This window comes from Portunus trituberculatus, chromosome 27 (genome assembly GCF_017591435.1).
Source record: "Portunus trituberculatus isolate SZX2019 chromosome 27, ASM1759143v1, whole genome shotgun sequence".
Lineage (NCBI taxonomy): Eukaryota > Metazoa > Arthropoda > Malacostraca > Decapoda > Portunidae > Portunus > Portunus trituberculatus.
Genome location: NC_059281.1, coordinates 5,961,616 through 5,969,369, shown reverse-complemented (window position 1 = coordinate 5,969,369; position 7,754 = coordinate 5,961,616). Strand labels below are relative to the sequence as shown.

The 7,754-nt window shown below is 41.9% G+C and overlaps 2 long non-coding RNA genes across 2 annotated transcripts; both read right to left on the bottom strand.

The window, feature by feature from the left end:
* Positions 1-245: 245 nt before the first annotated feature.
* Positions 246-1,846, bottom strand: LOC123509747. Its single transcript, XR_006676278.1, has 2 exons — positions 1,752-1,846; positions 246-715 (listed from the first exon to the last, which is right to left on the bottom strand). It is a non-coding gene; the product is annotated as an uncharacterized LOC123509747 (long non-coding RNA).
* Positions 1,847-4,682: 2,836 nt separating this feature from the next.
* Positions 4,683-6,678, bottom strand: LOC123509746. The gene is made up of 2 exons (XR_006676277.1): positions 6,570-6,678; positions 4,683-5,534 (listed from the first exon to the last, which is right to left on the bottom strand). It is a non-coding gene; the product is annotated as an uncharacterized LOC123509746 (long non-coding RNA).
* Positions 6,679-7,754: the final 1,076 nt, after the last annotated feature.

Sequence of the window (7,754 nt, the reverse complement as noted above, 5' to 3'; positions counted from 1 at the left end):
TGTGTGTGTGTGTGTGTGTGTGTGTGTGTGTGTGTGTGTGTGTGTGTGTGTGTGTGTGTGTGTGTGTGTGTGTGTGAGAGAGAGAGAGAGAGAGAGAGAGAGAGAGAGAGAGAGAGAGAGAGAGAGAGAGAGAGAGAGAGAGATGAGGTTGGATGCTACTGATTTATACCTATTCCCTCTTCACTCCCATCAGTTCAAAACACTCATAAGGTATACATCAATAGAGCATACGAAAATACCACATATTGCATTTTCATGGTTTAATTTTACGCTGGGAATCTTGGACAATTTGGAGTTGCATCAAGGTATTCAGTTAACAATGACAAATAATAAACAAGAAATAAGGTTTAACACAAATATAGCAACGAAATGAAGACTTCTTTTTATATCCGTATGAAGTAATGATATGCTAATGAGACAACAGATAAATGAAAGACAGCAGTAAAGGAAGACTCAGGACTCCCTCACTGCCTCCCTAGCCGTGGTAACGAGGACCGCCAAGGTTGACGTTTGCATTCCCAGTGGCTGTACCTCTATACCCGCTGCTGTGGGGGCGGGGCCGGTGCGCTGGTCTGTGAGGTCTGGGCCTGTGCACGGGAGGATGTGGGTGGCTGGGGCCCGAGGAGGAGGAAACGTGAGATGACACCTCAGGAGCCCCAAAGGACGAGGCGACGAACACGAGGACAAGGAGCCCGGCGAAGAAAAATGCGACCTTCTGTTGTTGTGAGGAGGAAGAATAGGATGTGTTTGTTTGGTTGTGTTAGATACTTTCTCTCTCTCTCTCTCTCTCTCTCTCTCTCTCTCTCTCTCTCTCTCTCTCTCTCTGGTTTCCGTTTTCTGTTAAGGTCTGTGTCATCACCTACACCACTTCATCCCCTTCTCTGCTGTTCCCTCGCTGCCTCCTGAAGCAGAGCCAATCTCAGCCTCATCACCGTGCATATTATCTCTACTTTCACTTTTAGCGGAAGCATTTCGTCACCTACTCTAAGACAAGTACTCGAGTAGCGAAGTCAGAAAACGGGATTTTAAGAATGGATAACTTCAGTAGATTTGTTGAATCTATCTATGACAACACTGAAGCGGTTTTATGTAGAGAAACAATAGGAAAATTTTTATGAGACGCTTGTAAATGTTTAAACAAGAAGACTTAAAGAATGTTCTACGTTCAATCTAATTAATATTCAATGATTACATACTAACACGCGATATGTAAAACTTGTACCATTCAAAATTTAAATAGAAAGAAAATAATCATCACTCTTACATTCATTAAAGAGTGCTGGAATTGTGCAAGTGGATTTCAATGAATCATAAGCAGCAGCAAATCTTTAGGTCCCGATTAAGATGTTTAATTAATGTACTATATAAGCTGCATTATTATAGGGAAACTGCCCTCAATGATAAGGAAAGGAAAGAATACTACAGCGGTAAGGAAGATGTCTACAGTGCAAATGAGGGAATAACCAAGTGAAACAAGAGATTTCACTCTAAGAATTAAATACAAGTAAACAGAAGCTGCAGTGTATAAGACAGCTATAATAAGAAAAATCTATGATATTAGGCAAGAAAGCTACATGTACTGTACATTAAGAAAAATACAGTAAAAAGGAAGAAAGTTAATATATTGAGGAAAAAACATGATATAAAAGAAAGCAGCAATGAATCAAACTGAACACAATGGGCGACGAAAAACAGCAAATCAGACAACTGACTACAATCAGTGACAACACCAAACACGCGGAGCAGCTCACCATGGCTGGCTGAGGTAATGATCTCAGGTAAGGCTCAGGTGTATAGCTCCGGTGGGAAGGACTGTGGAGTGTGTGCTGTATCACTCAAATAAGCCTCCTTAAATACATCACCGCCTTCCCCACACCCCCAAACACGCCCACATGACTGCTGCAGGAAAGTTGACAAACACTCCGCCCTCCTCCCCACTCCCCGCCACTCGTCCCCACTCCAACTGTCTAAGCAGTAATCCCTCTGCTCCATCCCATTACCTTGCTACATCTGACGTGCTTAAAAACTTTTATTTACACACACATTTCCCCTTTCTCTCTCTCTCTCTCTCTCTCTCTCTCTCTCTCTCTCTCTCTCTCTCTCTCTCTCTCTCTCTCTCTCTCTCTCTCTCTCTCTTTCCAGTATATTCTTAACAATATGGCATGACGAGACATTCTCAGTTCAAAGGAAGTAACGTAAAACAAAGACTTTTTTCACTAGGCCTGACCGGAATTTGAACATGGGACCTCTGGCACCCTAAGAGTGAATCATACCCCCTACAGTATTAAACCATCAGGAAAAAAAAAGAGTTGGTGCTAATAGTTGTAGAAATCGTAGAAGTAGTAATATAATTAGTACTAGTAGCAGTAGTAGTAGCTGTAAAAGCAGTATTAGTAGTAGTAATGTTCTTATTGTTGTTGTGACAGTAGTAAACGAACTAACACCACCTCTCCCCCTCCACCCACACAACAGAGGGTTCTCTTGGTCTGTGCTGGGGTGGCGCTGCTGCTGGGCGTGTGTTGTGTGACGCCCGACCTGTCCTATTACTCCTCCTTCAGCAATGGTAACGGAAGGAACGGCCATGGAGGAAATGAAGGCCGACATGGAGGCAACGGTTATAACAGAGGAAATGGAGGAAAAGGAGGCGGATATGGAGGCAACGATGGAAACAACGGCCACAACGGAAGCAACGGTAGCTATGGCAGCAATGGAGGAAATGGAATGAACGGAGGTTAGGACAATAATGGAAGAAACAACGACTTTGGCAACAACAGCCAGAACACAGGCAACAGGGGCTGTAGCGGTTCCAACCGAGGATATGGTTCCAACGACAGTTCCGACAGTCGCCTATACAACAAGTGAAGCAAAGAGCCCCTAATGACAAACACGAGACAGGGAGATGAAAGGGAAGAACAATTGTGAACCTGCTCTCTCTCTCTCTCTCTCTCTCTCTCTCTCTCTCTCTCTCTCTCTCTCTCTCTCTCTCTCTCTCTCTCTCTCTTCATGTACGTTTGTCTGTGTGTGTGTGTGTGTGTGTGTGTGTGTGTGTGTGTGTGTGTGTGTGTGTGTGTGTGTGTGTGTGTGTGTGTGTGTGTGTGTGTGTGTGTGTGTGTGTGTGTGTGTGTGTGTGTGTGTGTGTCTCTGCGTGTGTACCAAGATCAGCCGTATAAACATTTTTGATGCGAAGAGAATGGAATATTAAAACGATCAACAAAGAGTGTTTGTTTGTATAAATCCCTTTATTCGTGTATCCCGTTTATGTTTCTCTTGTTTCAGTTATGTTTTCCTTCAAATTTGTAATAAAACGTACCACCACTTTTGGGAGGTTTACGTGACAAGAAAGGAAAAAAAGGAAATACTAATAGAGATGATACTTGAAATTTTTATAACGATCAGTGTTGGGCAGGCACTCTCAAAATTAAGATCCTCTTGCGCTCTTCCACTCTTTTGCGCCGGATCCTTCTGCCAACGTTTTTCTGCTCATTTTTGGGAATCAATGAAGCCCTCCTCGCTCCTGCTCTCCGCTGCACTCTCACTTCCTCTCAAGCTTACGCTCTCCGCTCGCAGTAGTGTAGTATTAGTAGTAATAGTAGTGGAAGCAGCAGCAGCAGCAGCAGTAGTAGTAGTAGTAGTAGTAGTAGTAGTAGTAGTAGTAGTAGTAGTAGTAGTAGTAGTAGTAGTAGTAGTAGTAACAGTAGTAGTAGTAGTAGTAGTAGTAGTAGTAGTAGTAGTAGTAGTAGTAGTAGTAGTAGTAGTAGTAGTAGTAGTAGTAGAAGTAGTAATTGCAGTAATAAAAGTTGTTGTAGTAGAAGAGAGTAAATGGAGACTCTGAGCAGGAGTGGAGAGATCAAGCACAAGACGTGTACAGAGTGAGAGTATGAGCAGAGGCGCGAACGGATAATGACAAAAAAGAGCTGAGCGAAAGAGCGGACTGCGGGAGGGGAGAATGAGAAAAAAGGGTGGGAGCAAAGAGTGGACTATAATTTTCAAGTGTCCGCTCTCCGCTTTTCCGCTTTATTTTATTTTATTCATTTATTTTTGTCGCCAGCTATCTTCCGCTTGCGATTTGGAAGTCCACTCTAAGCGGAGGAGCGGAAAAGCGGATATACAAGCGCTCTTGCTCACCTCTGAATTAAAGATTAAAGGATCCCAATTGATTTTAAGTGATCCATTAATCCATTCCAGGTGTTCGATGGTCACTGAGCTGCACAGGTAATGGATGAAAGTAACTGGTAATCGAAGAACTACATTTTACGATCTTTTCTTTTTCTTCGTTTTTATTTCATTTATTAATTTCTCAAAAGAGCAATTGCCTTATCCTCTATAAAGGTGTGTTATATTGAAATCTGCACCTGCTACTTGTTTTACTTTATATTCTATCATTGTTTTTTGTTTAGAGAGAAACCATTTATGTTTCTCTAATTTTCTCATATCTTAAAATTAATATTGTTTTTTCTACCTCCCTGTCATTTCTTTTCCTTAGACATTTGAGAATTTTTCCTTCTGTTCAGCTCTCGTTATGTTATTCAGCTTTACATCAAGAAAGTGCACTATACATTATGAACTAGTGCATTTCATAGTGAGATGAAATGGCATAAGCTTCGTTCCATTCACTCTTCAATCCCCACAGTTCAAGACACTCATAACTTACACATCGATGCAATATACAAAAATACCACATATTGCATTTTCATAGTTTTATTTTATTCTGGGAATCCTGGACAATTTTGAGTTACATCAAAGTATTGAGTTAACAGGGAAAATTAATATTCATAAACTGAAATTTAACACAAATTTGCCAAAGAAAAGTAGCCAATATTGAACTTTTTTACATTCGTATGTGTGTCGTAACGAAAAGAGACAGACAGGTGAAGACTTACACATGAAGGGAATAATTAGCCAACAGGTGTGCAATTAAACAAGTCGGACTTTGGAGAGAGCTCACATCTGAGACACGATCCAGATGAGGTGATGAGATAATGATGAGGCAACAGGTGTGAACAACAAACATGAACATAATGTAAGAGGAAGGAAAAAGAGGAGAGATCAAAGAATATTAGATGAGAAATAAGAGGTACAAAACTTGAAGAAACACTAATGTGAGCAAGACACAAAATAACAAACAGGCAAAGAACAGAGAATAAAACGAAACAACAGAAAGGACTGAAAGAAAAACACAAGAATAAGAAAACTACGAAACAAGCAATTATAGAGAACAAAAAGGAGAAAACCCCACAAAGACGGTGCAAAGAAAGAGAGTAAGAGTCAGGCAGATAAAGGAAGACTCAGGACTCCCTCACTGCCTCCCTAGCCGTGGTAACGAGGACCGCCAAGGTTGACATTTGCGTTTCCAGTGGCTGAACTGTGGGGGCGGGGCCGGTGCGCTGGTCTGTGAGGTCTGGGCCTGTGCACGGGAGGATGTGGGTGGCTGGAGACCGAGGAGGAGGAGGCATGTGAGATGACACCTCAGGAGCCCCAAAGGACGAGGCGACGAACACGAGGACAAGGAGCCCGGCGAAGAAAAATGCGACCTTCTGTTGTTGTGAGGAGGAAAAAAAGGATGTGTTTGTTTGGTTGTGTTAGATACTCTCTCTCTCTCTCTCTCTCTCTCTCTCTCTCTCTCTCTCTCTCTCTCTCTCTCTCTCTCTCTCTCTCTCTCTCTCTTTCTGGTTTCCGTTTTCTGTTAAGCTCTGTGTCATCACCTACATCACTTCATCCCCTCCTCTGCTGTTCCCTCGCTGCCTCCTGAAGCAGAGCCAATCTCAGCCTCATCACCGTGCACATTATCTCTACTCTCACTTTTAGCGGAAGCATTTCGTCACCTCCTTCTCTAAGACAAGTACTCGAGTAGCGAAGTCAGAAAACGGAATTTTAGGAATGCATAACTTCAGTATATTTGTTGAATCTATCTATACCAACACTGAAGCGGTTTTATGTAGAGAAAGAATAGGAAAATGATTATGAGACGCTTGTAAATGTTTAAACATAAAGATCTGAAATATGTTTTATGTTCAGTCTAATTAGTATTCAATCATTACATGCTAACACGCGATATGTAAAACTTGTACCATTCATAACATAAATGGGAAATAGAATACATCACTCTTACTTTCATTGAAGAGACTCCAGGAATTGTGCAAGTGGATGCCAGTGAATTACAAGCAGCAGCAAATATTTTGGCCCTGATTCAATTGTTTGAATAATGTACTATATAAGCTACATTATTATACGGAAACTGCCCATAATGACGACGAGGGAAAAGAAACTACAGTGGTAAGAAAGATAGCTAAAGTGCAAATGAGGAAATAGTTATATAAATAAGGAGATTTCACTATAAGATTACAGCGGGCTGCTATAATAAGAAAAATCTATGATATTAAGTAAGAAAGTTATTATGTATATGAAGAAAACTACAGTATAAAGAAAGAATGTTCATACATAGAGGAAAAAAAAGCATGATAAAAAAGAAAGCAGCAATGAATCAAATTGAACACAATGGGCGACGAAAAACAGCAAATCAAACAACTGACTACAATCAGTGACAACACCAAACACGCGGAGCAGCTCACCATGGCTGGCTGAGGTAATGATCTCAGGTAAGGCTCAGGTGTATAGCTCCGGTGGGAAGGACTGTGGAGTGTGTGCTGCTTCACTCAAACATGCCTCCTTAAATACTCGTACCTCACCGCCCTCTCCACACCCAAAACACGCCCACATAACTACTGCAGGAAAGTTGACAAACACTCCGCCCTCCTCCCCACTCCCCGCCACTCGTCCCCCCTCCACCTGTCTCAGCAATAATGCCTCTGCTCCTCCAATTTTACCTTGCTACATCAGACGTGCTTAAAAATATTATTTATACTCACATTTCCCCTTTCCCTCTCTCCCAAAGTCTCTCACTCTCTTGTATATTTATGACAATATAACACGTTGAAATATTCTCATCCCAAAGGAAATAAGTGTAAAACAGAATGTTTTCACTGGGCGTACCGGAATTTGAACTCGCGACCTCCCGCACCCTAAGTTAGAATCATAGCTGTAGAATACTAACTAGACCATCAGACGGCTGGAAAAAAGGAATTGGTGGTAGTTCTTGTAGAAATCGTAGAAGTAGTAGTAGCAGTAGTAGAAGTAGGAGTTATTGTTGTTGTTGTAGCAGCAGTAACAGAACTAACACCACCTCTCCCCCTCCACCCACACAACAGAGGGTTCTGTTGAGCTATGCTGCTGGGCGTGTGCTGTGGGACATCCGACATGTCCTCCCACTCCTCTTTCAGCAATGATTACGGAAGGAACGGCCACGGAGGCCACGGAGTCTGACGTGGAGGTAACGGAGGAAACAGAGGCTGGTATGGAGGCAATGTAGGAAACGACGGCCAAAATTGACGCAACGTTGGCTGCGGAAGCACTGGAGGAAACAACGGTTATGGAAGCAATGGAAGAAACAACGACCACAAAGGAGGTAACGGTGGCTACAGAAGCAACGGAGGAAATGGAGTGAACGGAGATTTTTATGTGGAGTCAATATTGAAATGATAAACCAGCGTCTGTTTGTTTACATCCCTTTATTCCTGTATCCTGTTTTCTTTTGTTACTTTTCATTTAAGTTGCCCTTTAAATTTCAACGAAAAGGTATCACTAATTTTGGGAGAGTGATATGATAAAAAATGGAAAAAATGAAAAGCTAATAGAGAAGATACGTGTTATCTTATTCCTTCTCAAATATGAAAGAAAGGAGAGCTTAAAAATAAAAG